Raw genomic sequence first — 21,951 nt, 5'->3', positions numbered from 1 at the left:
TAGCGATTGGTAACATGGATATGAAAATTGTAAGCAATTAAAAGAAGAGCGTTGATTAATTTTAAGAAATGTCATAAGAAACCAATGTGGAATACAAGTTAAAGTGAAATGAGTAAACGAGCCTTCCTTACACACAAAGAACTGTACAGATAGGACCAGCGTGTTGTAGCAGTGGTGTTCAAAGTATTGATACAGTATTGATTATAATGAATTTCACGAGAGGTTTGATCGACCTCGGGTCAGACTGGGTATATAAAGTAACATGTTTCACACCTGGGTACGATCAGGTTCCCTCTGTGGTACTGTATAAGGGTGTGTATCACTACCGATCTGTAGGGCGTGGTGTAACACTCCTTACTTCCATCAACAAACTCACCTTTGCGGTTTTAATTTTTAATAATTCCATATTATCTCATATTTCCTCTTGTTACGTTGGATAATAACCTTCTTGAAATCGCACCTGAATTTTTTATCGACGACACCATCGAGGCGCACTTTTACTTGTTGTATCAAAGGGTGAACTCTGACCTCTGTAACGCACCTGTAAACACATCTCCAAATAAGGACAACCTACATGTTTTGATCATGAAACACACATTCGTGAGATTATTAAATGAGAATATGCACACACAATGGGGAAAAAATGGAATAAACATAATATAATCTAACAATTACAATATAAACATAATACAATACACCGTAGGAAATATCGCAAAGTCATACAAATAACAGAGAGGGCAAGTTGACAATCTGTCGATCAACTGCAACATTAGCGTTGTTTATACCTATGTCAGTGCAGGTAAACAATGCACAATGCGCGTGACAAAGGTCAAGCTTACAGGTCGGGGCTAGGGTCAAATACCACAAATGAATTATAGACCTACTATATGTTACAATGTTTGAATTCCTGAGCATTATACAACGAATATACATAAAAGCAGTATTCACCACGATGGAGTTATTGTGTTTCTATGTATAAATACAACTTACATTAATTATATTGTATAAAGGGCTGTATCGGTTACCGAGTCTTATAATATTATTATATATTAATGATTTGCGAGATGAAGATAATTATTCTTGATTTCTCGTGTGAAAAACCCCAGACCTAATCAAGGTTAATAATCACACGAAAAATAACATAATAAAAATAGCTTCAAAGCGTTTTAATGACAATGCGATACATGATCAAACATCTCACTTCTGGTCGGTTCAAACGATGGTGATTCTTCATTCTTACCCGGCGACCTTAGGTTGTTAAACTATATTAACTTTACATGAATTATTGATATGTAATATTAATAAATTTAACATTTATTGAATTTGTTGAATAAAAATTTAATTCGACGTCCTAATTACCGTGACCTTTGATACGACACTGTCTTTGTGACAAAGCCGTTAATTAGACACAGGTTAGTGGATACGATTGAAGGGTCGGACAGTACGGCTGGGGTCCTACCCGACCGTACATAAGATACGGTCGTAAATCCTGACCCGGACGCGGTCCAGACAGCTGAGGGGCATTCCTCGTGACCGCCAATTAGCTCCAAATACCCTAATGTTAATTGACCTCAGCATGTACAGCTTATATTATATTAAATCAGTCCTATAATGATACCGTCATTGTCAATGTATCCTAAAATCTTCGCGCTAAATATGGAAACGACGAATTGGAAGATGTTTCCAGTTTAAAACGCACTTTTATATTTGGTATGTCCTCTTATATGGGGTGTTTGGGGTTGGTGTGTAGTAAGCCTACAAGGGTATTGAGAAATCTGGAGGGTGAGGGACGGTTAGTCGGGATCATCAAGGTCACACACCATAATGTATTAGATCGTCCGCTGATTTTATTTTTTCGCTACATAAATTTCGTAGGTGTGACAAGTCGTGTTGTTTTACCTAACGTGGATTATGGTTGTATTGTATACCTACTATATAGGTACACGGGCTCGCGATTTATGAGGTACATTCAAATATGGCAGAAGGCATCAACCGGATTCGATGTATTGGAACATCGTCCAATTTTTCGCGCGGATTGACGTCATACAGTATGGGATGGCGCCAGAAGCCAAAATGATAGGGGAGGGGGTGAAAATGTTGAGGAAATTAAAAACGTAAAACAATAATGTTAAGACAACCGTAAAATAACATTTGAAACAACACTTTATTGTAACATTTAGAACAGTAGGTCACAGTACCACTTGAAACACCTATTGAGATTAACGCTTGAAACAACACTCCTTACTTACGTTCGAAACAACAGTCCTTACTTACGCTCGAAACAACAGTCCATATTAACATTTGAAACAACACTCCCTATTAACATTTGAAGAAACAACAGTCCCTATTAACATTTGAAACAACAGTTCATAGTAACACTTGAAACAACAGTCCCTATTAACATTTGAAACAACAGTTCATAGTAACAATTGAAACAACAGTCCCTATTAACACTTGAAACAACAGTTCATAGTAATACTTGAAACAACAGTCCCTATTAACATTTGAAACAACAGTCCATAGTAACACTTGAAACAACAGTCCATAGTAACACTTGAAACAACAGTTCATAGTAACACTTGAAACAACAGTTCATAGTAACACTTGAAACAACAGTCCCTATTAACACTTGAAACAACAATTGAGATCAACACTTGAAATAACAGTCCGTAGTAATGCTTGCAACAACAGTTCATATTAACATTTGAAACAACAGTTCATATTAACACTTGCAACAACCGTTCATATTAACGCTTGAAACAACAGTTAATACTTAAAACAGCGGTAAATTGTGAAGCAGTGTTTCTCTCCATAAAGTTTAATGAATGGATACGAACTTTATCTCTAGAGAACATCCGAGTATTGTCGTTGTTTATATAAATCAATTGTGACTAAACTATCACACATAAATGGGCCAATATACATTAATGTATATATCATTTATTAGACCCGTTCCGGGATATGATGACATAGTCTGGGACAGCATCCCTAATAACCCGTGTCGGAAACTTCAGTATACAAATAGTGGCAGCGAGCATTCTTACAAATTGTTATAGATTGGTCATCAAAATGTGGCCTAACTACCTATCATCTCTAGTCCCTTCAGGAACGTCCAACAATCATACATACAGTACAATTCAACCTACATCAATTTACACAAACATGAACACAATTATGTAATGAATCCTTTTAACCTTTTTCAATACGTCTCTGGAATATAAACATAATCACAATTATGTAATGAATCCTTTTAACCTTCTTCAATACGTCTCTGGAATATAAACATGAACACAATTATGTAATGAATCCATTCTACCTTCTTCAATACGTCTCTGGAATATTTTCCAGTTAATGAACTCAGACACATCTTGATAAGGACAATAACAGTCACGCTCCAAACTATTTTAATACAGGTAATCGTAAAGATCAAATGCTATATGTAAGACCGAGACCCAAATACAGCTCACTAAATCAACACATTTCACAAAAACCTGTCTGATTCATCTCGCTGTGCCTGCAGCTTTTAATAGGGGATAACTTTTTTGTTTTTATTAACATGTATCAGCTATACTCGGAACAGACACCAGTATTCATCTGATGTGATTTTGAAATACAATATACAGGATAACGAAGATGTTCTCTTATGCAGTGAGAGGGAAAATGCAGAAATAGTTATTTCCGTTCACAACTTTATCATCAAAAGCAACAGATTTTAATGACCATTTCATTTTTCTTATTTCTCTATTTCCAATTTCTAACGATCTATATACCTTACTCTGACAGCATAATGTCAACGTGTACGATTATCGCATCTCTTCTGTTTCCATGTTATGTCACATCAATGAAGTGTTTATATTTCCATGACAACTACCGTGACTTGTAACGGAGGATCTAGGAATCAATATAAGCTTTTAGCTTGTTTCCCAATCTTCGTTGTATTTATATCATATAAAACTGCAGTGAAGTTCGAGTCCCGGCATGGACGCTGTGTTGTATCCTTGAACAAGCTACTTTACTCTGTTGTGTTCCAGTCGGCTGTAAATGAGTACTTGATAGGGCAGTTAAAGAAATGTCGTGTGTAAGCCATTAGCGCCAAAATGGCAGCTCCGGCTGTATGTTCACCAGGGAGTTGAGACCGATATTTGCTGAATGGTCTAGTAAGCCTCCTTCAGTCATAAATGACTATGGAAACTGTACCCTACGAGCTCGTGGTGCTGCGGCCTGAGCAGCGTCGTCTGTTACTTGTGAGTTCAATACGGGATTGGCAGTCTCTGCCGCACAAAGAGCAGGTGTGGTTGATCGTTGAGTGATCTCTATGTTCGTTTTCTCCCCGCTTGGCTCTTTTTTCTTCGTTCAGGTTCTTCATCTGATCCTCGTCCTACCTCCGTTGCCTGAACAGACAGCACAAGCTACTGTGGCCGGCTGCAGGATCCTCCCATCTCACTCTGTCGATGTCCAGAGCTTTCATGTCGGCCTTGCAGACATCTTTGTATCGCAGCAGGGGACTGCCTCGGGGTCTTTTGCCGGTGGCAAGTTCTCCGTAAGGGGATATCTTCGGAGATTTGACATCCTCCATGCGGCTCGCGTGGCCGATCCAGTACAGCCTACGTGTTGCCTTAATATCTTGGACAGTGTGGGGAGGCCGGCCCACTCAAGGACCTCGGTGTCGGGCATCTTGTCTGCTGAGTATGTAGCGAAGAATCTGATGGAAATAGTTCAACTTCCGCTCTTGCTTGGCGTAGGTTGTCCATGTTTCACTGCCGTACAGGAGGGCGCCAATGATTAAGGAGTTGTACACTGCCATCTTGTTCGTAGTGGTCAGCTTCAGGTTCTCCCAGACACGTTTGGTCAATCGTTCCAGAGTCGTTGCAGCTTTGTGGATGCGTTTGTTGATTTCGGCGTCCAAGGACAGGTTGTTATCCGATCATCTGTAGGATGTTGAACAGCCCTTCCCGGCTAACCAGGTCAGAGGCCTTAGTTAGGTCTATGAAGGTAACGTAGAGGGGTTTATATTGTTCATTGCACTTCTGAATATTGCGGCGGTGGGAGAGGATAATGTACACTGTAGAGCGTTCTGCGCGAAATCCGGACTAGAACTCCGGGTAGACGCGTTCATCCAGCTCTTGGAGGCGCGCTACGCTGGCATAGAGATGCTTCTGTAGTTGTTACAGTCACTCCTGTCTCCTTGTTCTTATACAGGGTGACGATCTTGGCTTCTTTCAAGTCTTACGGGACACCGGAGGGTGTCGTGTAGCGGCTGTAGGAGGATGGTCTTACAGTGCTTGATGATGTGTTGGGGATGCCGTCGTTACCGGGAGCTTTGGCGCAGGACAAACTGCCAATAGCCTTGGTGAGCTCTTCCGGTGTTCGTTCTGTTTCAAGCTCGTACATGGTTGGTAGGGGTTCGATGGCGCCGAGTGCCGAGTTGGTGACGCTTTTCTCTCTGTAGTAGAGTTCCGAGCAGTGTTCCATCCATCTCTCCATTTGTTTCCCTCTCTCGGTGATCACTTCCCCATTGATGCCCTCGTACATGCCTATTGCTAAGGCGTCTTCTAAAGCTTTGGCGGTGGTGAATTTTATTTTCATATCAGTAAGTGGCCAGTGCCATGTTCTTTGCTGTGGTAGGTGTGGGTGAGGAGCACACTGGAACCCAGTGTTTAGAGCATGGATGAAAGAATGTGTTGGTCACGCAGAGTCCGTGGATCTCACCAGACGCTGTCCTTGGTTAAGTGTGCCCACTCCAAGGGCACATGAGCGGTGGTCAGCACCCACGCGTTGAAATCCAAATAAGATGAGATGTTCATTGTTGCGGGTGTTCTAGACGACGTCATTAAGGTTGGTGTAGAATTGTCTTTGACCTCGGGGTGAAGGTCAGGGTTGGAGTGTAGGCGCCGATGAGAGTGACTGAGCAATCAGAGGTGTGAAGTCGGAGGGTCGGCAGCAGTTCGCATCCATTGTCGCCTGGTTCAACCATCTTCAACAGGGTGTTCCTGACAGCGAATCCTACTTCATGCTCTCTACGGTGCTAAGTACTCTTTCCCTGTCGTAAATGGGTGTAGTCTTTTTCCTTCAGAGAGCCCGAGTGTGCTCGGCGGTCTTCCTTCAGAGTGGCTATATAGACCTTAAGTCTCAGTAGCTCGTCGATGATGACCGCTGTTCGTGCGTCCCAGATGTTCTGGAGTTCTTCGAGTCCTGTGGTCATGGTGCGGACATTTCTTGTTTGGGGGTGTTGCAATCTGCTTGTCAGTTGTTACCTTATCCCCATGCACCCAATGAGGGAGACAGACCGTTGCGGGACAACACCTAACTGACCGGGGTCTACCCGGCTTGTGCTGGCAGTAGCCGTCTAATGAGATGCGAAGATCTCTCCCACCGTTGAAGGAAATCCCTGACGCCACACTCCCCGCCGTCAAACGCATTGTGTAGCATATAACCGGTAGACTGCTGCGTCCCGTGATGGTTCCAGGCTGTGAAGTGTTGGCGTGTCCTCTATAGGGCACGGGCCAGCTGTTCCCAAGGTACTAGAAACCCAACCTGGTATACTGTGATGGCTGTGAGTCGTGATGGAGGATTTTATTTTAATTGTATTTGATTAAACCGTCAGACATTTACTTACATTCTTTAATTAAATATGTTTACAGCTTACAAAAGTTTACTAAAACATTCAAAGAAAATTCAGATGAATATATATACAATGTATATATATGTAAACTATTAGAGGCGACAGAGTGATTCAATGGCCACCAATATAGCAATCATTTAACATTACTAAACCATATATATGGTTGTGTGCATATAAAATGTATCTGGAGATCTTTGAAGTATGTTTTAGAATCAAATACATATTAAACAGTCTTTGTGGGCGTTAGCTTTTGATGATAACGAAATGGTTTGGTAAGGTATAGCGGGTGACAATAGGCATCGCAGCAAGAATGTGACATAAATGTTTCTCTCGCACATCAAAGTATTTCATTTTCAGTTAGTTTCCATTAAATGCACAGATAATAAAAGAATAATATTTTGATAATATCTGAACCGCTAAAAAATCGCATAAACTTTAAGAAATGCTAAAATTCCAATTAAAAAACAAATGTTAACGAAAATCAAAAACCTGCAGTTTAAATGTAGAAAAAATGGATTATAGTCAGGTGGGACGACCACCAAAGGTGACTTTTTATAATTTAAATATGAAATTAAAATGAAAGTAAGATCTTAAATACAGAGGCAATAAAGATTTATCACATTATCTGTCAGCTATACCGAAGATAAAGCAGTAAAACATACAATGGAACTCGTGCCTTTGATCTGGAGAGAGAATAGAGAATCTCTTTCACGTTTGAGATACAGATTGGGATTCGACACGACTTTAGCGCCAAAAACACTAGGCATCTCTACAGCAATTCCAAATAGAGTGTTTCTTCTTCGTCTGTTAGCTTAGATAGTCCGTCTGTTAACTTAGATAATCCGTCCGTCTGTTAACGTAGATAGTCCGTCCGTCTGTTAACGTAGATAGTCCGTCCGTCTGTTAACTTAGATCGTCCGTCCGTCTGTTAACGTAGATAGCCCGTCCGTCTGCTAACGTAGATAGACCGTCCGTCTGTTAACGTAGATAGTCCGTCCGTCTGTTAACGTAGATAGTCCGTCCGTCTGTAAACGTAGATAGTCCGTCCGTCTGTTAACGTAGATAGTCCGTCCGTCTGTTAACGTAGATAGTCCGTCCGTCTGTAAACGTAGATAGTCCGTCCGTCTGTTAACGTAGATAGTCCGTCCGTCTGTTAACGTAGATAGTCCGTCCATCTGTTAACTTAGATATTCCGTCCGTCTGTTAAATAGATAGTCCTGTCCGTCTGTTAACTTAGATAGTCCGTCCGTCTGTTAACGTAGATATTCCGTCCGTCTGTTAACGTAGATAGTCCGTCCGTCTGTTAACGTAGATAGTCCTGTCCGTCTGTTAACGTAGATAGTCCGTCCGTCTGTTAACGTAGATAGTCATGTCCGTCTGTTAACGTAGATAGTCCTGTCCGTCTGTTAACGTAGATAGTCCGTCCGTCTGTTAACGTAGATAGTCCGTCCGTCTATTAACGTAGAGAGTCCGTCCGTCTGTTAACGTAGATAGTCCTGTCCGTCTGTTAACGTGGATAGTCCGGCCGTCTGTTAACGTAGATAGTCCGGCCGTCTGTTAACGTAGATAGTCCGGCCGTCTGTTAACGTGGATAGTCCGGCCGTCTGTTAACGTGGATAGTCCGGCCGTCTGTTAACGTAGATAGTCTGTCCGTCTGTTAACGTAGATAGTCCGTCCGTCTGTTAACGTAGATAGTCCGTCCATCTGTTAACTTAGATATTCCGTCCGTCTGTTAAATAGATAGTCCTGTCCGTCTGTTAACTTAGATAGTCCGTCCGTCTGTTAACGTAGATATTCCGTCCGTCTGTTAACGTAGATAGTCCGTCCGTCTGTTAACGTAGATAGTCCTGTCCGTCTGTTAACGTAGATAGTCCGTCCGTCTGTTAACGTAGATAGTCATGTCCGTCTGTTAACGTAGATAGTCCTGTCCGTCTGTTAACGTAGATAGTCCGTCCGTCTGTTAACGTAGATAGTCCGTCCGTCTATTAACGTAGAGAGTCCGTCCGTCTGTTAACGTAGATAGTCCTGTCCGTCTGTTAACGTGGATAGTCCGGCCGTCTGTTAACGTAGATAGTCCGGCCGTCTGTTAACGTAGATAGTCCGGCCGTCTGTTAACGTGGATAGTCCGGCCGTCTGTTAACGTGGATAGTCCGGCCGTCTGTTAACGTAGATAGTCTGTCCGTCTGTTAACGTAGATAGTCCGTCCGTCTGTTAACGTAGATAGTCCGTCCGTCTGTTAACGTAGATAGTCCGTCCGTCTGTTAACGTAGATACTACTGGCCTGTTCGTTTACTTGGATTTCTGTATTAAATAACATTCTTTACATATGTGTCATGAAGTACATTTTTGTCAGTCGATACGGGCCGCTTACGTCATGGTCCGATTGAAACACATAGTAAAACAGTCATGATCTGAGGTGTCGTACAAATGTAACAAATGTGCAATGTTCGATGCAAACGAAGGAAATACATGAGTGACTGCTCTGCCCGTAGCTTCAGTTTCTCTTTGTAAACTTCAGGCAGCAGTAATAATAATCACCTTATCACCCCGTTTGTCCCAAAACCAACGCTATCGCCCCATTTGCCCAATAACCGCCATCAACCCGTTTGTCCCAAAACCACCGTCATCATCCCATTTGCCCAAAAAACAACGCCTATATGATCAATATCGCCTCACCCTTAACGGAGTCGGGTGCTACAATCCGTGAGTAAAACAGCTTACCGCCTCACCCTTAACAGACTCACCTGGATTTGATTACCCTTGATCCCAACACTTCTCTTAAATTAAGTGTTCTATATTTACATGATATTACCAAATTATCATTCCTAAATTAAATATATCGACGTTAGCAGGAACATCAAGGTGCCACATTGAGCATTTATACATATGTAGACGGTATTAATCCAGACATAGATTCCTAGTCAATCAATTCCAGTTATGTTCCTGCCTACCACTCACCAAATGTGCATGCTCATCACCTCTGGGGTTGTCTTTATAAGCTCTTCATCCGCAAAATCGGCGAGAAGAATGTAACGAATGCAGATGAATGTGTATGTTAAGTCATAGATTGTACGATTTACCTGCATACATCGCCCTACAGAGACCTAGTACCGACAGTGGGATGGGAGGGGTTCATTATCTCGACTTGCTGTCTGCAGTAAAACATGTAAACTATTACATTATAGATGTTTATATGTAGGATTTATAAATTGTTACCAAATGTAATAGTGGAGAAAGAAAACAAAGAGGACACTCGCTATAACTTACGGGAAAGGTGAGGTACTGGTGGATCTTAGTGGGAAAGGTGAGGTACTGGTGGATCTTAGTGGGAAAGGGGAGGTACTGGTGACCTTAGTGGGGAAGGCGAGGTACTGGTGGACCATAGTGGGAAAGGGGAGGTACTGGTGACCTTAGTGGGGAAGGCGAGGTACTGGTGACCTTAGTGGGAAAGGTGAGGTACTGGTGGACCTTAGTGGGGAAGGTGAGGTACTGGTGACCTTAGTGGGAAAGGTGAGGTACTGGTGGACCTTAGTGGGGAAGGTGAGGTACTGGTGGACCTTAGTGGGGAAGGTGAGGTACTAGTGGACCTTAGTGGGGAAGGTGAGGTACTGGTGGACCTTAGTGGGGAAGGTGAGGTACTGGTGACCTTAGTGGAAAAGGCGAGGTACTGGTGGACCTTAGTGGGAAAGGTGAGGTACTGGTGACCTTAGTGGGAAAGGTGAGGTACTGGTGGACCTTAGTGGGGAAGGTGAGGTACTGGTGGACCTTAGTGGGAAGGTGAGGTACTGGTGGACCTTAGTGGGGAAGGTGAGGTACTGGTGGACCTTAGTGGGGAAGGTGAGGTACTGGTGGACCTTAGTGGGGAAGGTGAGGTACTGGTGACCTTAGTGGGGAAGGTGAGGTACTGGTGGACCTTAGTGGGGAAGGTGAGGTACTGGTGGACCTTAGTGGGAAGGTGAGGTACTGGTGGACCTTAGTGGGGAAGGTGAGGTACTGGTGGACCTTAGTGGGAAGGTGAGGTACTGGTGGACCTTAGTGGGGAAGGTGAGGTACTGGTGACCTTAGTGGGGAAGGTGAGGTACTGGTGACCTTAGTGGGGAAGGGTGAGGTACTGGTGGACCTTAGTGGAAAGGTGAGGTACTAGTGGACCTTAGTGGGGAAGGGTGAGGTACTGGTGGACCTTAGTGGGAAGGTGAGGTACTGGTGGACCTTAGTGGGGAAGGTGAGGTACTGGTGGACCTTAGTGGGGAAGGTGAGGTACTGGTGACCTTAGTGGGGAAGGTGAGGTACTGGTGACCTTAGTGGGGAAGGTGAGGTACTGGTGGACCTTAGTGGGGAAGGTGAGGTACTGGTGACCTTAGTGGGGAAGGTGAGGTACTGGTGGACCTTAGTGGGGAAGGCGAGGTACTGGTGACCTTAGTGGGAAAGGTGAGGTACAGGTGGACCTTAGTGGGGAAGGTGAGGTACTGGTGGACCTTAGTGGGGAAGGTGAGGTACTAGTGGACCTTAGTGGGGAAGGTGAGGTACTGGTGACCTTAGTGGGGAAGGTGAGGTACTGGTGGACCTTAGTGGGGAAGGTGAGGTACTAGTGGACCTTAGTGGGGAAGGTGAGGTACTGGTGACCTTAGTGGGGAAGGTGAGGTACTGGTGGACCTTAGTGGGGAAGGTGAGGTACTGGTGGACCTTAGTGGGGAAGGTGAGGTACTGGTGACCTTAGTGGGAAAGGTGAGGTACTGGTGACCTTAGTGGGAAAGGCGAGGTACTGGTGGACCTTAGTGGGAAAGGTGAGGTACTGGTGACCTTAGTGGGGAAGGTGAGGTACTGGTGGACCTTAGTGGGGAAGGTGAGGTACTGGTGACCTTAGTGGGGAAGGTGAGGTACTGGTGACCTTAGTGGGGAAGGTGAGGTACTGGTGACCTTAGTGGGGAAGGTGAGGTACTGGTGACCTTAGTGGGGAAGGTGAGGTACTGGTGACCTTAGTGGGGAAGGTGAGGTACTGGTGGACCTTAGTGGGGAAGGTGAGGTACTGGTGACCTTAGTGGGGAAGGTGAGGTACTGGTGGACCTTAGTGGGAAAGGCGAGGTACTGGTGGACCTTAGTGGGAAAGGTGAGGTACTGGTGACCTTAGTGGGAAAGGTGAGGTACTGGTGACCTTAGTGGGGAAGGTGAGGTACTGGTGACCTTAGTGGGGAAGGTGAGGTACTGGTGGACCTTAGTGGGAAAGGCGAGGTACTGGTGGACCTTAGTGGGAAAGGTGAGGTACTGGTGACCTTAGTGGGAAAGGTGAGGTACTGGTGACCTTAGTGGGGAAGGTGAGGTACTGGTGACCTTAGTGGGGAAGGTGAGGTACTGGTGACCTTAGTGGGGAAGGCGAGGTACTGGTGACCTTAGTGGGGAAGGTGAGGTACTGGTGGACCTTAGTGGGAAAGGCGAGGTACTGGTGACCTTAGTGGGAAAGGTGAGGTACTGGTGACCTTAGTGGGGAAGGTGAGGTACTGGTGGACCTTAGTGGGGAAGGTGAGGTACTGGTGGACCTTAGTGGGGAAGGCGAGGTACTGGTGGACATTAGTGGGGAAGGCGAGGTACTGGTGGACCTTAGTGGGGAAGGCGAGGTACTGGTGGACCTTAGTGGGAAAGGTGAGGTACTGGTGGACCTTAGTGGGAAAGGTGAGGTACTGGTGGACCTTAGTGGGGAAGGTGAGGTACTGGTGGACCTTAGTGGGGAAGGTGAGGTACTGGTGGACCTTAGCGGGAAAGGAGAGGTACTGGTGGACCTTAGTGGGGAAGGTGAGGTACTGGTGGACCTTAGTGGGAAAGGTGAAGTACTGGTGACCTTAGTGGGGAAGGCGAGGTACTAGTGGACCTTAGTGGGGAAGGTGAGGTACTGGTGGACCTTAGTGGGAAAGGTGAAGTACTGGTGACCTTAGTGGGGAAGGCGAGGTACTGGTGGACCTTAGTGGGGAAGGTGAGGTACTGGTGGACCTTAGTGGGAAAGGGGAGGTACTGGTGGACCTTAGTGGGGAAGGTGAGGTACTGGTGGACCTTAGTGGGGAAGGCGAGGTACTGGTGGACCTTAGTGGGGAAGGTGAGGTACTGGTGGACCTTAGTGGGAAAGGTGAAGTACTGGTGACCTTAGTGGGGAAGGCGAGGTACTGGTGGACCTTAGTGGGGAAGGTGAGGTACTGGTGGACCTTAGTGGGAAAGGGGAGGTACTGGTGGACCTTAGTGGGGAAGGTGAGGTACTGGTGGACCTTAGTGGGGAAGGCGAGGTACTGGTGGACCTTAGTGGGGAAGGTGAGGTACTGGTGGACCTTAGTGGGAAAGGCGAGGTACTGGTGACCTTAGTGGGGAAGGCGAGGTACTGGTGGACCTTAGTGGGGAAGGTGAGGTACTGGTGGACCTTAGTGGGAAAGGGGAGGTACTGGTGGACCTTAGTGGGAAAGGGGAGGTACTGGTGGACCTTAGTGGGAAAGGTGAGGTACTGGTGGATCTTAGTGGGGAAGGCGAGGTACTGGTGGACCTTAGTGGGAAAGGCAAGGTACTGGTGGACCTTAGTGGGGAAGGGGAGGTACTGGTGGACCTTAGTGGGGAAGGCGAGGTACTGGTGGACCTTAGTGGGAAAGGCAAGGTACTGGTGGACCTTAGTGGGGAAGGGGAGGTACTGGTGGACGTTAGTGGGGAAGGCGAGGTACTGGTGACCTTAGTGGGAAAGGCGAGGTACTGGTGGACCTTAGTGGGGAAGGTGAGGTACTGGTGGACCTTAGTGGGGAAGGTGAGGTACTGGTGGACCTTAGTGGGGAAGGTGAGGTACTGGTGGACCTTAGTGGGGAAGGCGAGGTACTGGTGGACATTAGTGGGGAAGGTGAGGTACTGGTGGACCTTAGTGGGAAAGGTGAGGTACTGGTGACCTTAGTGGGGAAGGCGAGGTACTGGTGACCTTAGTGGGGAAGGTGAGGTACTGGTGGACCTTAGTGGGGAAGGTGAGGTACTGGTGACCTTAGTGGGGAAGGCGAGGTACCGATAGATCTTAGTGGGAAAAGCAAGGTATCGATACATATTTGTGGGAAAGTCGCGGGGGAGGAATGTTACTGATAGATCTAAGGAGGAAGGCTAGTTACCAACATGAGGATGGTATAATATCCTAATTATATACTGATAACTGATATATGAACCTGCGTCTAGACACGTTTGTCCCATCGACTACCCAATAGAGGATTGTATTGGTATTAGAAGATCACTTCTTACTTACTTCGTTTGGCACATCGCTATCAGACCAGTGTTACGTTATTAAGATAGTTCTGTCTATAAAACGAAAAAAAAATCGATTTTTAAAAATAATTTGGGAATGCTATCTCCACGTGAAATAATTAGGAACACATGTACGTAACGAGGTGGCGGTAAGATCGAACACGTGGGTCCTTACAGCCTCAGTGGTAAACAGCGTAACAAAGGAAATATCTATTGTTTTACTACCTGTTATTTACCTTCAAAGAACTGCATATCAACTTCAAAGGCTCACATCTTTCTTCTATATGTAGTACCATATGTCACGGCATCTCGGTGTGAAAAGCTGTTGATTCACGGTCAAAGGTCAATTAATGTTCTTGTGAAGTGTATAACTATAGGAAGTCATGAATTCAAACAGCACTGGCGATCCTGAATTAAATACTGTATAATAAAACCTGCCTTACATGCAATATACGGTATATAACACATGCAATACTGTATGGTGAATGTCGCCTATGAAGAAGACGCGCTTATCCTTCTGGAACACGTGGTTTTATCATCCTCTCTCAGGTATTTCCGTGTAAATATTACGTTCATAGTTTGCCCTCGATTTTTTTTCTCGATTTTGTGCCTGCAGTAGGATTTCGTTTACACCCCCGTAGTCTCTGTTGGTGTATCTGTAATTCGATTCATTTCGGTCCGGTAGTTTTTAAATGTGAGAATGTTAAACATATAACGTCTTTTAAATAAGATACCATAAAAAGATATGATGTCTATCTCGAAATGAAAATTTCGCAGTTTGAACTGATTATATTATTGATATTACTAAGATTGAAATTAACTCTATCAAGCTCCCGTCTTTGGGTGGATTTCCTGACCCGGAACCGGTATTGTAGATGTAAACTTTATTTATGTTACAACAACTGTAAATTAATCACACTTGTCGGTCCGGTGCAAGGGTTCTTACTGTAAGAGGAAAACGGAGTACCCGGAGGGAGTCCACGTGGTCGGGCAGGTGACCCCATACATTTCCATATCTGATCGGGGAATCAAACCTCGACCTCCTAGGTGAAGGCCAAATGTACATGTGTAACCACTTTGCCATCCGATCACCCTATCGTATGTGTCAAAATTAGCAACTTTCCAACAAAACAATATTATCTATTGTTGTTGTCTTTAGTAACCACGTGATCACCATGCTACAGGTAAACACGGGAGAGTTGATTTATGTTTTTTGTTTTCTACTCAACCGAAGAAGAGATTCAATAGGCCTGCATTGTTCAACTGTTACTAATCCAACTAAGGTGGAATATGCCCCGTGGTCAGGGGTCCCGTGATATTAGTACAATAGGGGTTAAGGTCCTCATGGTCTTAGTCCAATAGGGGTTAAGGGCCTTGTGGTCTTAGTTCAATAGGGGGCGAGAGCCCGTGGTCTTTGTCCAATAGGTGTCAGGGGTCCCGTGAGCTTTGTCCAATAGGTGTCAGGGGTCTCGTGATGTTAGTCCAATAGGGGTTAAGGGTCTCGTGATGTTAGTCCAATAGGGGTTAAGGGTCTCGTGATGTTAGTCCAATAGGTGTCATGGGTCCCGTGATCTTAGTCCAATAGGTGTCAGGGGTCCCGTGAGCTTTGTCCAATAGGGGTAAAGGGCCCGTGGTCTTAGTCCAATAGGGGTTAAGGGCCCGTGGTCTTAGTCCAATAGGTGTCATGGGTCCCGTAGTTTAAAGTGTCAAACTTTGATACAATATATGCTATATATGGATATCCTGGTTATGCCAGAACATTTTTCATCTTTATTACTGAAGTTACAGACACCCAACCTTCACATCAAACAATGTCCCCAAGGCTTCACATTCCAGTAGTCTAACCTGGCCATTATGACGTAATTGCTAATTAAGTTTCTGATTTCACTCCATTGTCACCCTCTCATGTGCTCATCAGAACACGATCACCAGACTCTCCCTTCTGTCAATCAACGGTCGTGAACGAAACAAGACCCCTAACAATTTGGAAAATATGTTTACGAATGTTTGGTTCACGGTTCAGACGTGACGGGTTCATGACCTGACAGTAGAACAGTGATTATGACTGTAATGTGATGAGCGGCCTTTTAAGTGTTTATCTCAACAGTAAATCACAGGGATACCCCCGTATATATACCACAGTAAACACCAGTAACAGAAATAAATAAACAATTTGATACAGTAGAGAGCTGAGGTGTGAGGAAATGGACACTACCCAACTATTCCTTCTTAGATAAACAGTTTAATTTGAATACGAAATAGGCTACTTGGACATCACCAGTACATATATCAACAAACATACACTGTATACACAACTTATCATAGGGACATGACCCGTTACAAATAATAGCTACCAGTCACCAAGGTTTTTCGGCATAGCCGTATAATTTTCTTTTGTTCCTGGATATGACGCGACAGGTGGCGTTACTGGTCAAGATGAAGTATGTGATTGGTCAATGTAGCGGTAAATGCAAAATGCAGACATGCTCAAAGTCTCACTAATGATCTAATTAATATCAAACAATGGGCTAATAAATGGGATATTAAATGTAATCCTGCTAAGACAGAATCAGTTATATTTTCTAGAAAAAATAATAAAGATCACCCTGCTGTAAATTTTTATGATGAACCAGTTACTGAAAATAAATTACATACACACCTTGGTCTAACACTCAGTGATGATGCCAAGTGGAACCAACACATTTCTAATATATATGATAAAGCTTCAAAAAGAATAAACATTTTAAGATTATTAAAAACTAAAATTGATAGGAAGTCTCTAACAACCATATATACATCCTACATTAGGCCAATTATTGAATATGCCGATGTTGTTTGGGATAACTGTTCACAAATACAAAAAAATCTCTTAGAATAAATTCAATTAGATGCTGCTAGATTAATTACTGGTTTACGCAAAGGTACTTCACATGAAAAACTATATACAGAATTAGGGTGGGAATCATTGAGTTGCAGAAGTCAAAAACACAAACTTATCTTAATGTTCAAAATATTAAATAATGAAACCCCAGATTACTTAAGAGAAATTATTGAACCATATATTCATGATGAAACCTTAGTTAGATATCCACTCCGTACAGTTCGATTATTTGACCCCCCTTTATGTCGTACAGTAACTTATTTTGAAAGTTTTTTCCCATCCATGTTAAATGAAATGAATAGACTCGCTCCTGAAATCAGTAATATTCACTCCACTAATCAATTTAAAAAACTTTTAAATAACAATCACCATATTATATCCACTACAACTGATGTATTTAAATATTCTGGCCGGCGTGATATAAACATTATTCTATGCCAATTAAGAAACAACGTAAGTAATCTAAATTACGACCGTTTTAATGATCATCTAATTGAATCTCCAATGTGTCAATGCAATCAATCTGTTGAAACTATATCACATTATTTCTTTGAATGTAATTTATATCAAAATCCTCGTCTAGTACTTATACAACATTTAAATCATCCACATCATAATCATTTATGTACCAATGTCATGGTCAATGGATGTACTCTTTGTAATAATATTCAAAATTTTAGCATCTTGACACATGTCTCAAATTTCATCCTGCAATCAAAGAGATTTTGAATCATGTCTGATGTATAATGATCTAATATTTTTAATATTTCTTTTTAACCCCTGGTGACTCCAATTATACAGCAATATAATTAAATAATTAAATAGACATCTAAATACATGTTTAGAATATGTAATATGAAATTGAGTGAACAATGTCTATTTATTCTTGATTACCAAATATACTTGATTAATGTAATAATGAACTCTGGGCAGTCTATTAACAACTTATCTTCTGTTAATCTATATTATCTATAACCTTATTTGTTTGTGCTTATATGTAAGTGAGGTAATTCCTATAAAGGTCTTTTTGAAACAATCATTTTATTTTCAAGAGTTGGTGTAACTCTACTAACTTAATATGTTTCTATGGGATGAAATTGAATTTTGATCCTCTTCAGTGGATGGCTTGTGTGTTAAACATATGGACTTTATGGCCTGTATCTGTTGGGGGAATAAACTCAATATCATCATATAGATACACCTACTTTACAAAATACACTATGTTTGAATATTCATTTAGTAAATAATAAATCAATTAGCTAAACTAAATATCCTAAGGGTTACTATTTAATGTTAAAATTAATAAATCCTTGTAATTATTAAGGAATTACCTCCCCTGATACCCTCACCAACCTTCCATATATGTATATAGGTCTGTGTTTGTTTACCATCTGTTAATTATAAGGGAAGGACTAAGATAGGCTATGCCTGATGTCAAATCCTATTGACTTAACATCATGTCAATAAAATATGTTGAAATTGAAATTGAAATGCAGACATGCAGTTAAAGGCGAAACAATATTAAGATTGAATGCAAGCTGAATAAGTGGATGTATCTATTCAAATGACACATTAATAAAATCATATTCCTGATTCAAATGCAGTCTTATTATCATCAAAAATGATTCAAACTGATATAATTTTGTTATCCGTGCTGAAACTGCGCATTTATTAATTAGTTCGTTAATTTATTTCACCAGCAGTTTTACATTATAACCACCAGCATTAAAACTATGCCGTTTATCTTTTTTAAAGATATTTCTTGGTTTTTTTTTTTTGTAATCAGAGTTCTTCAGCTAAATTCCCACACAAAATTATCTCCCCTTGTTTAAACATGTACTCGGACATATCCAGAGAACAAAATATAAAGCTGACTTTTATTTACTATTTTAACATTTTACAGACAGGAGCCAGTTTCTTTGTTACCGTAGGAGGACCTATCTCGACATATAACAATCCTTATCATCCCTTATCAAGGGATAATAATGTCACATATTCACAACGGGACAGACCTTCGTATATCTAGATTGTAACAATTCCTCATGTCCCTGTGCTACCACCTACAATGTTGTTTACATTTACCTTTATTGTAACAATTCCTCATGTCCCTGTGCTACAACCTACAATGTAGTTTATATATACCTATATTGTAACAATTCCCCATGTCCCTGTGATATACCTACCATGTAGTTTATATATACCTATATTGTAACAATTCCCCATGTCCCTGTGATATACCTACAATGTAGTTTATATATAACTAGATTGTAACAATTCCTCGTGTCCCTGTGCTATACCTACAATGTAGTTTATATATACCTATAGTGTAACAATTCCCCATGTCCCTGTGTAATACCTACAATGTAGTTTATATATACCTATATTGTAACAATTCCCCATGTCCCTGTGCTATACCTACAATGTACTTTATATATAACTAAATGTAACAATTCATCATGTCCCTGTGTTATACATACAATGTAGTTTATATATACCTATATTGTAACAATTCCCCATGTCCCTGTGATATACCTACCATGTAGTTTATATATACCTAGATTGTAACAATTCCCCATGTCCCTGTGCTATACCTACCATGTAGTTTATATATACCTATATTGTAACAATTCCTCATGTCCCTGTGTTATACCTACAATGTAGTTTATATATACCTAGATTGTAACAATTCCTCATGTCCCTGTGTTATACCTACCATGTAGTTTATATATACCTTTATTGTAACATTTCATCATGTCCCTGTGCTATAACCTACAATGTAGTGTATATATACCTATAGTGTAACAATTCCCCATGTCCCTGTGATATACCTACAATGTAGTTTATATATACCTATATTGTAACAATTCCCCATGTCCCTGTGATATACCTACAATGTAGTTTATATATACCTATATTGTAACAATTCCCCATGTCCCTGTGATATACCTACCATGTAGTTTATATATACCTATATTGTAACAATTCCTCGTGTCCCTGTGCTATACCTACAATGTAGTGTATATATACCTATAGTGTAACAATTCCTCATGTCCCTGTGCTATAACCTACAATGTAGTTTATATATACCTTTATTGTAACATTTCATCATGTCCCTGTGCTATAACCTACAATGTAGTTTATATATACCTATAGTGTAACAATTCCCCATGTCCCTGTGATATACCTACCATGTAGTTTATATATACCTATAGTGTAACAATTCCTCATGTCCCTGTGTAATACCTACAATGTAGTTTATATATACCTATATTGTAACAATTCCCCATGTCCCTGTGATATACCTACCATGTAGTTTATATATACCTATAGTGTAACAATTCCTCATGTCCCTGTGTTATACCTACAATGTAGTTTATATATAACTAGATTGTAACAATTCCTCATGTCCCTCTGTTATACCTACAATGTAGTTTATATATACCTATAGTGTAACAATCCATCATGTCCCTGTGATATACCTACCATGTAGTTTATATATACCTATATTGTAACAATTCCTCGTGTCCCTGTGATATACATACAATGTAGTTTATATATACCTATAGTGTAACAATTCCCCATGTCCCTGTGATATACCTACCATGTAGTTTATATATACCTATATTGTAACAATTCCCCATGTCCCTGTGATATACCTACAATGTAGTTTATATATACCTATAGTGTAACAATTCATCATGTCCCTGTGATATACCTACAATGTAGTTTACCAGCAAGTCTATGTTATATAGGTTGTACCGGTTATATATTCCACAAATGTAAGCACGACCTATTGAAACTACCTGTCCTGTAAGAGTAACCCGTTAACCTCTAGATCTGAAGTTGTACCTGAGCAGTGAGGACCCTCTACAACTATTTACTGGCGGTAAACTGGACTAATATGGCACAATGGTGTCTAAGAATGTAATTAGCATAATATTCTAATCACGGGAAGGTGGCTATTGTACTTATCTAAATAAACAGTTGTAAATATTCATATATTGTGGTAAACAAGATTCAAAACCATTCATCACCCAGGATCGAGAAAGGTCTGCTTCAACGTCTCCTCGTGTTTCCCTACCAGGTATAATTAATTACCCGGTGAAATGTGTTAAATAACTTATGGAATTAGATTAAAACATCATCAGTCATAGATGGAGTATTTCCTGGTTCATCGTCTCATTTTTTCTAGAATTTCTGTATTTTTACTTGCATGGCATGATTGGCATCATAAGTCGATCTCCATTGAAACATGCTATAGATTAGTCAATAACCGGCAACTTGTCACCATTAATCAAATTGCTGAATGCTAATTAATTCGAATCCATTTGTTTTATATCAAATAGTGATTTTTAAGCGATTTTTACTCCTATGCGTCATAATAAAAATTCTTCAATAAAAATAATCCTATATATAGTAGAAAGTGTGGCATTATAACTACAGGAAATACGATTGAATTAAAACGTTTGGTATTTGTAGATATTTATAGAACTTACGATAGTGGCATGTCACTGCGGTTTGTGGGATAATAAATGTTTTATGGTGCGTCAAACAGGAAAATTTCCCTTACTGTGTAATTATTATTCAGGTTTATCAATTAAAGAATATTTAAAGCGTTCCAAGTTGTTGTCGAGATTTTTGAGACGAAACGAAATAAGTTTGGAGATATAGAGGGCGCTGTAATATCGCATCGCTTTAACTTGCGCTTATACAATCTTCTATTGGGCTATAATTAATATCCAACTGAACACCACCTAAAGATGATGTCTTAGTAACAACAGCCAAGCCTTCGGAGAATTATCAACCACGGGATCGTTAACAAAGACAATACTCTACCATATTGTTCGTAGTTACATGTAAGTGTGTTTGTATGTGATCGTTTGTAATTTACTAATGACTTGATAAAGGGGCGGATTGCCTCGAAAAATTAATCACTTACTAGTTTGTACTGTCGTTATTACGTCACTGATATATATAGACTGTGGTTATTACGTCACTGATATATATAGACTGTGGTTATTACGTCACTGATATATATAGACTGTCGCTATTACGTCACTGATATACATAGACTGTTGTTATTACGTCACTGATATATATGCGGTGGCAGTTGCAGGATAAATATATATATATATATATATAGACTGTCGTTATTACGTCACTGATATACATAGACTGTCGTTATCACGTCACTGATATA

Source organism: Pecten maximus, chromosome 10 (genome assembly GCF_902652985.1).
Source record: "Pecten maximus chromosome 10, xPecMax1.1, whole genome shotgun sequence".
In the NCBI taxonomy this organism is placed as follows: domain Eukaryota; kingdom Metazoa; phylum Mollusca; class Bivalvia; order Pectinida; family Pectinidae; genus Pecten; species Pecten maximus.
Note: the sequence above shows the minus strand (reverse complement) of the source record.